We start from the raw sequence: 12,286 nt of genomic DNA, 5'->3' as shown, positions 1-12,286 counted from the left end.
CAGGAAAAACTGGGACAGCTCAAGCCTCTTCTTTTATTGCATTTGGCATATTGGTGCATTTGTGTCATACAGTCATTTTGATTATTTTCTTTTATTTTAATTGATTTTGGTGTTTTTTTGGCCAAACTAGAGAAGCCTCTATTCAAATTCCAGTGATAGACTGTTTTGTGTCCCAAAAAGAACTAATTTCAATACGTTATTCAAATTAGCTTATTTGGTGTTTGTGTTCTATTTCTTAACTCAATTTGATTCATTTGAATACTAAATGTGAAAAAACTGAAATATGTTACTCTTTCTTGAGGTCGTTTGTGTCTTTTTTTCCAAATGTTTTTGAATTAGCACATTTGAAGGTGACAATAGTTAAAAGAAAATATTCCCCCATCATGCTCAGCAAAATAAAACAGATACTTATTCTACAAATTCAAACTGTCAAATATTACCCAGAGATAAAACAACGATGACGACACAGACTCACATCCAGCAGTTAGTCCTCTGTTCGCCTGAACTCCAGCATCCAGCAGGTGCTTCTTCTCTTCATCTGCAATGTTCCACTTTGTCCACAAGATGGCGGCAAATCTTTTTCAGCCACAGGTGCGACCGAAGGAAAACTGATGATGAAGATTGGAGTATTCCAGGTGGGGTTTTTGTATAATCAGCGACTTTTCAGGCTAAAATAGCCTCATTTAGGATTATTTTAAAAAATAGAATTACCAAAATTAAGAAGCTGGGGGGTAAAAACATTAGGAACATTGTTTTGGTGGAGGAGTCTGCAACTTTAACAGTAGAAGAGACGTTTGAGCCTGTTTCTTAAGTTACTGATTAAAGTTGGAGCCACAAAGTCTTATTTTAGGAAAATTCAATACTGCTTTGCATTCATTACATTGTTACTTTTATGAGAAATCTGATTTATATTTCCTGTTTGGCTTGACTAAAAACAGAAATATAAAAGGAAAATTTTCTAAAAATGTGACTTCCTTTTTTAAAATAAAAGATGCCCTGTCCCAAACAGGATCATCCCAGTACCACTAATGTACTCCAATGCAAGGTCTTAAACAATGCAAGAAAAGATGGCATTTCTCTTGTTATACCTTAGGTCTACCTTGTTGAGCCATCATCCTTTTTTTTTACGTGATCCTGTTGTTAACCTGAACATAAACATGAACTCACTAGTTTAGGATCCAGAATAAATAATGCATAAAGAAAATACATATATACATATATTTATGCTCATAAAAGATTAGACTTTTTTTAACCAAAGTTTTGCTTTGTATTTAAAATCTGTGCATTTTGAAAGAAGCAGAGCAAACAAGGCCTCTTGATGGCAGCAGAGAGGTAAAAACCTGTAGTTACATCCTCACTTCTAAGTGCCTAAGCCATAAATTCTACAACTTAACCATACTTTAAAAGTTACTATTATTTTATTTTTCTTCAGCCAGAGAGCCGCTGTGAGGGGGTAAAAGAGCCACACGTGGCTGCGGGGGCTCAGGGTGGAGACCGCTGCTTTGGTGAAAAGTCATTGCATATGTAAATTAAAATACTTGAGCAGGCAAGTTTTCATTTTCAGGACTTTATTGGTTAGATGTATGAGTAAATTAATTGTAAACAGACTCAAAATTATAATTAAAAGGAATCGATACATTAATTAGCAATATTTTGTTTTACATGTCTCTATTATGTTTTGTTCTTGCAGCCACATGCAAGCTTAAGATTCAGATTCTTTAATTGTCATTCGTGCAAACAAAATTATGTTGCTCCGGACCCAGCAAATCAGCGTCTAGACATCAATAGTATAATAGAAGGAGCACCTAGTCCATGGGAGGGGTGGGTAGGACCCTGGTGATCTGAGTTGCCCATGCTGGGAAGCGTTGTCTTGCCGGATCCCTGATGGTTGGTAGTGTGACCCCAATGACTTTTCCTGCTGACCTCACCCCTCTCTCCAGGGCCTTGTTATATGAGGCACTGCTGCTCTAAAGTCACAGAGACGCTGCTTGTTGGCGAATTCTCAATGGTGCCTCTCTGGAAGGTGGTGAGGATCTATGGGTGGAGGCGTTCTCTCTTTAGGCTCTATGGGAAGTGCAGGTGCTAGTGAGCCTTCTTTAAAGTGGAGTAAGTGGGGATGTGAGATTGATAGCTACGTGAACCCCCACAAACTTGGTGTGTGGAACAAGTTCTAAAGCATGTGTCCATTATGTAAAGTAGGGTGTGCACAGGCCACTCAAGGTGGATCCCCATTTCTTTGGTTTTGTCCATATTCAGGAGCAGGATGTTGTCGCTGCACCATTCCTCAAAAAGCTTTCCCCCCCCCTCTCTGTACTTCTTCTTGTTGTCGTCGAGGATTGAGACGCAACACTGTTGTCTCATTCGTATATTGCATTGTGTGGTTGCTGTTGTACTAAGCACAACAGTCGTTACTCAATTTAAGTCCAGTATTCAATTCTGCAGGGGTTGTGTTCAGTCCAAGTGAGCTCAGCTTTAAATAAGAGGCTGTGGGCTTTTGTATTAAAGGCTGAGCTAAACAGCATTCCAACCAGTGGGTTCTTCTTTTCCAGATGTTCCGGGGACAGCCATAGAGGTGATATCCTCAGTCGAGCAGTTTTGGCAGATTGAAGTGGGTCAAGTTAAGGGATGGAGGTAATGTAATTATTACACAGTTTCTTTAAATCCAATAATTTCCTTTCACTTCTCAAATATCACTGTGTTCATCTGCTATATGATAAATTTAACTGAAATTGATGATCCAAACAACAAATTAATTATGAAGGAAAATCTTGAAAATTATTAGGGGTGCCCAAACTTTCTCATACCCCTGTATATCTTGATTGTGAATTGAATTAGGCAAGTATGTTTTTCTTATGTGATTAATAAAGTAAAATAAATTATATGTTTTGTTTGTGTTTGTTTGTTTGTATGTATACAGGCGGGACGGGGCTGGAAAGGGGGCTGAGGGTGCCGTCCAGTGTTTCACCCATGCAGGGGGTCAAAGTAGCCAAGACCGCTTCTGTGTGCATGGGCCCTTTTTTGCCAGTCTGACTGCTTTGTTCAGTCTGGCTCCTGCTGTCCTGAGATCAGCTGTATCTCCAGATCGACAGTCTCAGTGTCAGCGGGGGCTCGTCATCCACGGTTTCTCATTTGTCCTTATTTTTATGTGTTTTCTTGTGCGAACTTCCTCTACACATGTAGGTTGATCCAGTCTCTGGCTCTCCTCAACATTGACCTGCTGTTTTTTGATGGCAGCCTTTTTAAAAATGTACACGTGGGTGCAATATAAACCAACTCTGCAGTTCAAATAATCAATCAAACATGACATATTATTTTTAATATTGTGTTGATTTGTGAGAATATTCTGAAAGTCCACTGTTTTCATGCGTTTTTGGCAGCAGACCGTGTTCCCCTGTTTACCTGTCTGCATGTAGATTCTTGACTCTGACTGAGGACGCCTTCTGCCAGTTTCTCAATGTAGACCTCAGAAAAGGTAGAAGCTGTTCTGTCCTCGAGGTATAATAATAATGGATTGGATTTATCTGCGCTTTTTCTTGTTGCTCAAAGCTCTTACAGTGTTTCATTCACCCTTCATTCATACTTGGTGATGGTAAGCTACTGTCGTAGCCTCAACTGCCCTGGGGCAGACTGACAGAGGCGTGGCTGCCAGTTTACGCACACATCCACACACCAGTGGAGCCACACTGGGGGCAAAGAAGGTGAAGTGTCTTGCCCAAGGACACAACAACAACCCCGCGGGCTGGGAGGAGCGGGGATCGACCTGCTCTACCACCTGAGCCACTGCCGTATAGCTTTAGATTGCACAGTAAAAGTTCGCCCCAATTTCAGAACTGCTAAACTGAAACAAAAATATTTTGAACTTACTATATTCTCCCACTTAGAAAATACAAAATGTTTGTGACATGCATTTCCATGCAGAGATTTTTTAAAAATAGGATTCTACACTAATGTTGCCATTTTTTACATTTGATAGTAAAAGCAGAAAAGGTACGACACCACACCCAAGTCATAATGATAGAAACCATGGTTCGGCTTTCTTGCATTTTTAGTTAGATAAATCTGCTGCAGCAGGAGGATCCTATTTGACACAGGGTGTATTTTATTTTGAAAGGAACATGAATGTGCTCCTGTCAAAAGTAAAAGAAGCTCTTACATGCAACAGCCTCTCTAAATCAGGCCTGCTGCACGGGTCCGATTACACCCCTCCTCCCCCTGCAGGGTTCCTGCTCATATGTTAATTAGCCAGCAGTGACAAGCAAGGATGAGTGAGAATTTGGCCACAAAAAGCCAGTTCAGCACTGAAAGACTGCTTTTTCATTTTGTTTGTGTTTTATACATCTTTAGTACTAATCATTGCTTTTTTTTTTATCCAAAATGCAATCAACTCAATATTTTATCTTTTTCTTTTTTTTACAAACAAAACTTATGAATGTGCTGTAAAACAAACCCAACCCCAGTAGACTCCTACATATGTAACATAAGATTATAAATATCTCTCATATCCTTTTTTTTAATCAATGCTGCAACTTCTTTTGGTTTCTATACATCAAATGAAATTAAACTACAACACCAACAAAAACAACTGATAACGATGTCTCTAAAAATGATGTGTATATATATATAGCACATTTAAATACCAAACAAATAACAAATGCTTCCCAATAAAAGCACAAAAAATGGAACACAGAAGGTAAAACCCAAATTAGAAATTGCAATTTTAAAAAGATAATTTTTTCAGCAGCTTTTTAAAATAAATCACCAAGTCAACACTTCTGAGGGTGAAACAAAGAACAACAATGATGCCATTTCTACAAAATCTCTGTCACTTTAAGCTTTAACCCTTGTGCTATCTTAGATGACCCCACCCTTACATTGACGTGTTATTCCTACCATGACAAAGTTGGATAAAGGTGGAAAGATTTCATGTAATCCATGAACACCAGTGAGGTTCACAAATCATTGAAGAAAAAAGGTTCAGCGCACTGTCTAGTGGGTCTAGATGACCCAACTCCCAATGTTAAAGTGCCTAGGAAAGCACAAGGTTTACACAAGTTCTCTGAACATCCACCAAATATTGTTCACATGTACTCAGAGACCTGCTAAAAGGTCTTTTGTTTAGACAACTGCTTGGTTGCTTAGAGCTCTAAATATAAAAACCATGCTTTTATATCACTTAGATACAGATGGAGAACCATATCAACTGGATTAATGACGATCAGTAACAGGGTGGCAGGTTTTGGTTTAATAAGGTTAAAACTTAAATTAAATCACACTATCTGTCACACACCTACATGAGTGAAATTTGTGACCCATTCCCTGGGGGAGCGGTGAGCTGCAGACACAGCAGCGCTCAGTAACCTTTTGGTGGATTTAACCCCCCCAATCCAACCCCTTAATGCTGAGTGTGAAGCATTGGGTCCAATTCTTCAAGTCTTTGGTGTGTTTTGGGTTTGAACCCACAACCTTCCAGTCACAGGGCAGACACTCTAACCATAAGGCCACTGAAACTTACGTCACCAAACAACATGAAGCTGTTCATCACCTTTTTGACCTAAACATGTCAACATACAGCTGCAATAATCAAAAGAACCTAAAATAAAGCATTTAAAGGCATCCTAATCTCAAAACACGACCACATTAAAATCGTTTTAACTCTATATCTATCCTCATTGAAATGTATTCAGAACTCAAGTCCTTTCATTGATGACATTTGTAAATCTGCTACAAAATGGTTACTGATATAGTTTCGAGATTGTTGATTCCATAGAGTTTTAATTTATGCTGAAAGTTTTTATATTCTTAAAATTCTTATATTCTATATATGTACATTTTTGTTATTTTGTTCTTTGTTTTTGAGAAGAGCTGTGTCTTGCATCATGGTGTGGTTGTGTCTGTGAGTTTTGTAATGATTACGTTTCAATAAAAACATATTTTTTTTAAAAGCCTTCATGCTTCCTGGACCCACACCAACTTTTTTTTACATTTTTTTAAACTGGTTTCCTTTTATAATCACAGTCTTTTAGATGCCTTTAACAATTTTGCTCCTGTCAAAACCCGGTCTCTCTCAATTTTTAAATCTTCTCCCTGCTTCACTCCTGAACTCCATAAAATGAAAGCCAAATGCCGCCAGTTAGAACAGCTTTGCAAAAGAACTGACTCTCCCATTCATAAGGAAATCTACAAAGAAAATATTCTACAATACAAAGACTTGGTTTCTAACACTAAAAAGAAAAAAATACTTTACTGAACTGATTGATGCAAATAAGGGAAATTCCAAAATTCTTTTTTCCTTAATGAATAACATCTTTAAACCCCATGACTGTTTTCCTCCTCATTTCCATTCAGATGACAACTGTAATTCTCTTCAGTCAGTCTTTGACCAGAAAATTCAAGATATCCATCAGTATCTCCATTCCTTGACCTCTCCTCCCACCCCTTCTGACTCCTTTTCCGTTTCTCACACATTTTCTTCCTTTCTGCTCCCTGATCCCAGTGAAATTTCCCGCCTCATCCATAAGTCCAAACCATCGACATGTCTGCTCGAGCCCCTCCCAACACCCCTAGTCAAATCCGGCCTCCCTTCTCTTCTTCCCTTCATTTTTGCAATTACCTACTCCTCATTGACATCCGATATTGTCCCCTCACTCCTCAAGACCGCTGCTGTCAAACCCATCCAAAAAAAAGCCAGGCTCAGACCCCAATTCCTTGCATTAATCCTTCCTATTTCTAACATCCCCTTCATCTCCAAAATTCTCAAAAAAAATAGTCGCCTCCCAAATTAATCATCATCTCAATCAAAAGGATCTCTTTGAACCCTTTCAATCCGGGTTTCGCCCCCTTTATAGCACTGAAACGGCCCTAATAAAAATCATGAATGACCTTCTCCAAGCAGCTTATTCTGAACTCATCACCATCCTCATCCACCTTGACTTGAGCGCAACATTTGACACCATATCTCACTCCATCCTCCATTACAGACTTTCAGCTCTCGGTATCAAGTCCACCCCCCTCCCCAGGTTTCATTCCTATTTCTCAAGCCGCACTCAGTTTATCCGACTGAATTCATTTAAATCTCAACCCTCACTCATTTTCTCTGGTGTTCCTCAAGGTTTGGTTCTCGGTCCACTCCTCTTCATTTCCTACCAACTACCCCTTGGCAATGTATTCCGTAAATTCAGCATTGATTTTCATTGTTTTGCAGCTCTATCTCAGCTCTATCTGTCAAGTAAAGCAAACTCTTCTCTTTCACCTGCCTTCCTTTCCTCTTGTCTGTCTGAAATAAAAACCTGGTTCACCTCAAACTTCTTTAAACTTAACAGCGATAAAACTGAATTACTCCTTGTAGGCTCCAAATAAACCCTTTCCAAAGTTCCCAATTTTAAACTTTCCATCGATTCCTCTCCAGTTTTCCCCTCCCCTCAGGTAAAGCGTCTGGGTGTCATCCTTGACAGTGCATAATCTTTTCAGTCTCACATCAATCGCATTACTCGGTCTGCCTACTTTCATCTACGCAATATTAACCGTATCCGCCCCTCCCTCACCGTCCACTCCACCTCCATCTTAGTTCATAGTCTGGTCACTTTTCGCACCGACTACTGCAATGCCCTACTCCAGTCCAGAATTCAGCTGCCCGCATCATCACCAGAACTCCTTCCTTCCATCACATCACTCCCGTTCTCCAGCAGCTGAACTGGCTTCGAAAAGCTTTCAGGATTCAATTCAAACTCCTTCTATATACGTTCAAAGCCCTCCATAACCTGGCTCCCCCTAATATTACTGATCTCCTCCATATAAACAATCCCTCTCCCTCTCTCCGGTCTTCTTCTTCCATTCAGCTTTCCGTCCCTCCGTGTTCTGCCGTAGAACTGTCTGCATGTAGATTCTTGACTCTGACTGAAGGGGCCTTCTGTCAGTTTTTATGTTCACCATGGGGAGCCGTGCCTTCAGCCGCTCGGCCCCCAAACTCTGGAACTCTCTCCCCCCAGACATCCGTAACATTGACTCCTTTTCAATCTTTAAATCCAGACTCAAAACCCATCCGTTTCAATCTGCTCTCCCTGATTACAATTTTTCATCTTTTGCTATCTGATTTAATTCATGATTTTAACTTATTTATTGTTTTTAAAGTGTTGTGATTTTATTGTGTTTTCTTTCAATCTGTAGAGTGTCCTTGGGTGTTCTGAAAAGCACTTTTAAATAAAATGTATTATTATTATTAAGTCAGCTTCCACTGAGGTTTGGTGGAGCTTTTTATGCCTGATGCCCTTCCTGACACATCCTTGTATTTTATCAGGGCCGGGGACTGGCACAGGGGGACCAAGACTTGGTCCTCCTTGAGGCTAGTTAGGCAGTAGTGTAAGGGGTCTTGCCCAAAGACCCACACTGGATGAAGCCCCTCTGGGAAACGAACACTGATTTCCGCCAGTCTTACAAGCAGCCAACTGATTCATCTAGCCATGGGGAAAAGTCATTGCATGTGTGAAATAAAATAGACTACTTGAGCAGGCTTGTTGTCATTTCTAGGAATTTAATGGTTAGATGAAAAATCTAAACAGACTCAAAGTTGTGATAAACTAACTAATTATGTTACATTATTTATAATTTCTCATTTTGGGACCTGCACACAGCCATTAAAGGTGGAATTTTTAATTTTGTGTTCATTCGTGGGTAATATTCTGAAAGTACACTGTGTTCCCATGCATTTTTGGCAGCAGACCGTGTTCTGCTGTAGAACTGTCTGCATGTAGATTCTTGACACTGACTCAAGGGGCCTTCTGTTAGTTTTTTACTGCAGACCTCAGAGAAGGTTTTCTGTCCTGGAGCTATAGCTTCTGTAACTGCAGAAGTGTCGAAGTAATCAAAAACCTTTTCGCGCTTGTTGTCTTCTCCCTGGGCTGCACTGTGGTGCAGCGATAAGCGCTCTGCCTCAGGGCGAAAAGGCCCTAATTTGAATCCGGGCTGGGTCCTTTCTGTTTTAAATACTCTCCTTGTACGTCTAGGTGTATAGGCTCCAGCAGCCCACTGACCCTGAAAGGGAGATGGTAGCTTTAGAAGATGAATAGCTCTTCGTTCACTTGAAAATTTATAAAAGTTTATGTCTAGGTTTAGTTTTAGGTTCAGACTAAATATCTTTATTTAAGAACTTGCATGTAAATCTGTTGAAGGTTAAAAAGATGTGATAAAATTTCAAAAGCATATGAGAGGATCTAAAGAATATTTTTACTGTAACAGGTCACACCTGCATCAGTTTTCCATGCAGTGATTCTGATTATAGATATAAAATATACTTTAAATCTGAACATAAATCTCTCATTAACAGTTTTACATGAATGTTATAACATATGTATTTAGATTGTCTTTTTTAGTATTTTATAAATTAAACAGCATTGTAATTAAATAAGGTCTCCTTTGTTTTTCTAGCATAATTTTGTTTCACTTAAGGGGGAACTTTTCTATATATTAGTCACTAATTTTAGCAACTCCAATATTATTGCAAGTAAAATTATACATGTTCTGAAGGAAATATTTATCTGTATTATTCATTTTTGTATGCTTATGAGGATAAAAAAAACGTCCAAGAAAAACATGTACATTCTTTGAAAGTGTTTCATTCAGCTAGTGGAGTTGTTAGACCTGAATCAACTACCAATTTGTTTTTGCAAACAAAGAGAGATTGACAAGTGTTGTTCTGAGAGTTATTAGAGCCTGATCTGTTTTTGACTACAACAGATAAAAAAAACAGTTTCCGTACCGTTTGTGTTTTTATCAAAGATAAAGTGGTGAAACTTTCCCTCAATTCAGAGAAAAATGGGTGAGGGCATTTAAGGTGTGACTTTCACTACACCTTCAACAATCACGCAGAACAATCACAGAAAAAAAAACTATTTTTCTTAAGAGAATAGCTACAACACACAAAGAATCTTGGTAAGTTTGGAAATTGCCAAATTCTTGACATTTGGGATATAATTTGGTTTGTCCTCAAAAAATCTATTCCCTTTTCCCTATTCCCACAGCAAAATGTTACTAAGCTCATTGGTTACATGCCAATCGTACGGAGCCCGTGTCCTGACATGGAAAAAATAAAATACATTTCGTTCCCGAAAATTAATATTTTGTTCCCACAAATGCCATACGATTCATGGACATACTAGCTCCGCCGTAGAGCTCTTGCTTGTCCTGCTGGCTGCTGGCTGGCCGGCAGACAGACAGCCAGCTGATATTGTAGTTTGGGGTCGAGAACAGGGATAATAATACTTAGGACTTGTCTTTTATTAACAAACTCTTTAGCAGTTGCTTTACATTCGAAGGCTAGTAGGCTACATGCTAACTAACTAGCCGATCATTTATCCTGTTATTTACGTCATAGATTTACAGATACCTTCACATTTCTGTCTGTGTGTGTCTCATTACATTGCATTGAAGACACGGAGGATGTTTAGAGATCAGATTTATTTATTTAAAAAAGCATAAAAGCATCGGTACCCCTATGCCAAAGCAGCAACCCTAGGTATCATAAATCTTATGATATTTTTCTTACATTCATTGAGACAATAATAAATTGATCATACTTTTTTTTTTTTTTTTCCTTACTTGAACGAATGTGGGTCACAAAGACACAAAAGTTACCGCTAAAAGCAGCTTTTGTGGCCGGACGAAGAGCGTATCCGTGTTTATGAATGACTTATGGCGTGAATAATTATTGCGTTCGCATGAATTAATCATTTCGAGGGAACGAAATAGTATTTCGAGGAAACCGAATGTTATCTTGTGGGAACGAGATATTGTTTCATTCGAGCAAGATATTAATTTGTGGGAACAAGATATTAATCTGTGGGAACAAGATATTCATCTGTGGGAACGAGATATGTTTTAATTTTTTAATTTCAGGTCACGGGCAAAATAAATAATACTCTGTTCCCACGCATTGATTAATTTGTGCAAACAAAGTAAATATATACGTCATAAGTTATTTATAACAGAATATTATTTTGTGGGAACAACATACTATTTTGTATGCACAACTTAATTATTTTGTGGGAACGAGATATTAATTTGTGGGAACGAAATACATTTTTATTTTTTCCATTTCAGGTGAAGGGCTCCGTATAAAAGTGTCAGAAAGTCTGCAAAAAAGAAGATCTTGCAAGATGTTTAGATTTTTAACATGTCATAACTGCTCATAATAATGGATAATGGCTTAATCTTCTGGTAAGCTATTTGCTTTTGAAATGAGCTTGAAGAATATATTCTTGTATTATGCTGCACAACTGTGTCTAGTTGTTGTTCTGAAACACATTTCCTTAAAGTACATGACTAAATTCACATGTATTTTTTGCTTAAAAATTGGGATTCTAGACCAAAGTTATCACTTTTATATTTAATAGTAATAGCAGAAAAAGTATGATGGCAGAACAAAGTCATAAAAATTGTAAATGCCATTTTAGACTTCTTTGCATTTGTAATTCAAATAAATCTGCTGGAGAATTTTATTTGACACAGGATGGGTTTAATTTTGAAAGGAACTTGAGCATGCTCCTGTCAAAAGTAAAAGTTCAAATTGTTTTACATCGAAAGAGGTAACACTGTTATATTTCAATTATTGGAAATATTTAAAGCTGCCTTTTATAAATGAATGACTTAATGGCAACAAAAACATAAAAAAAGTGTATTTTTCTAAACCACGAAAAGGGACTGAGCAGCTATTGCTGGGTTTTGGTCAGTGTGAATCAAGCTCTAGTGTCTCTTTTAGCATTATAGCTTGCAGAATCCTAATCTAGTGTATTGTCTGAGATGAGATAGTTGCTGTTTGACTGGCTCCAGGTTAGGTGGTTCGGTTGGACTATTATTATTCTACATTTAAAATATGTACAGAGCCTTCCTGCCTGTGGCAATTTGTAAATGTTGTTGATGATATTTGGATGCTTTGGCAGCACTACCTGTTCCTCACCTGACTGGGCATAGATTCTTGACAACTGGGGTGCACCGCCTCCCTTCCCACACGTTTCACTTGTTACTCACCTGTATATAAATGCAGAGAGACCCCCTTTCTTCACCGATCTCACAACATTTCTGCAGCAGGTGAGAACAGCATCCGCTTTGGCAGAGATGCAACACTTGTGATAACTTTTCTGATGTCTTTGCTGTTTTTTTGTCTTTCAGAAAATCTTTTTCAGCATCATCAGCCAGACAAAATGAGCGACCGTGAGTTTGAATTTCTTTATATAAATTGGTTTCCCGTTTTCTTGCAAAAGGATTAGTTTTAACAATATTGGTTCATCAGATCTTT

The 12,286-nt window shown here is 38.4% G+C and overlaps 1 long non-coding RNA gene across 3 annotated transcripts in view; it reads left to right on the top strand.

The window, feature by feature from the left end:
* LOC110017490 (uncharacterized) overlaps positions 1–3,056 on the top strand; it is a 132,759-nt gene extending 129,703 nt beyond the window's left edge. For 2 of the 3 annotated variants that reach the window (XR_013653179.1, XR_013653178.1), the window contains exons 2-3: positions 2,550–2,631; positions 2,918–3,056. This is a non-coding gene — a long non-coding RNA (uncharacterized LOC110017490). Of the gene's footprint in view, positions 1–500; positions 636–2,549; positions 2,632–2,917 lie in introns of those variants that run through there. The other variant, XR_002872673.2, reaches the window with a different exon arrangement.
* Positions 3,057–12,286: the final 9,230 nt, after the last annotated feature.

This window comes from Oryzias latipes, chromosome 22 (genome assembly GCF_053564925.1).
Source record: "Oryzias latipes strain Hd-rR chromosome 22, Olatipes_Hd-rR_3.1".
In the NCBI taxonomy this organism is placed as follows: Eukaryota; Metazoa; Chordata; class Actinopteri; order Beloniformes; family Adrianichthyidae; genus Oryzias; species Oryzias latipes.
The sequence above is the reverse complement of the archived record's forward strand: the minus strand, read 5'-3'. Positions and strand labels throughout refer to the sequence as shown.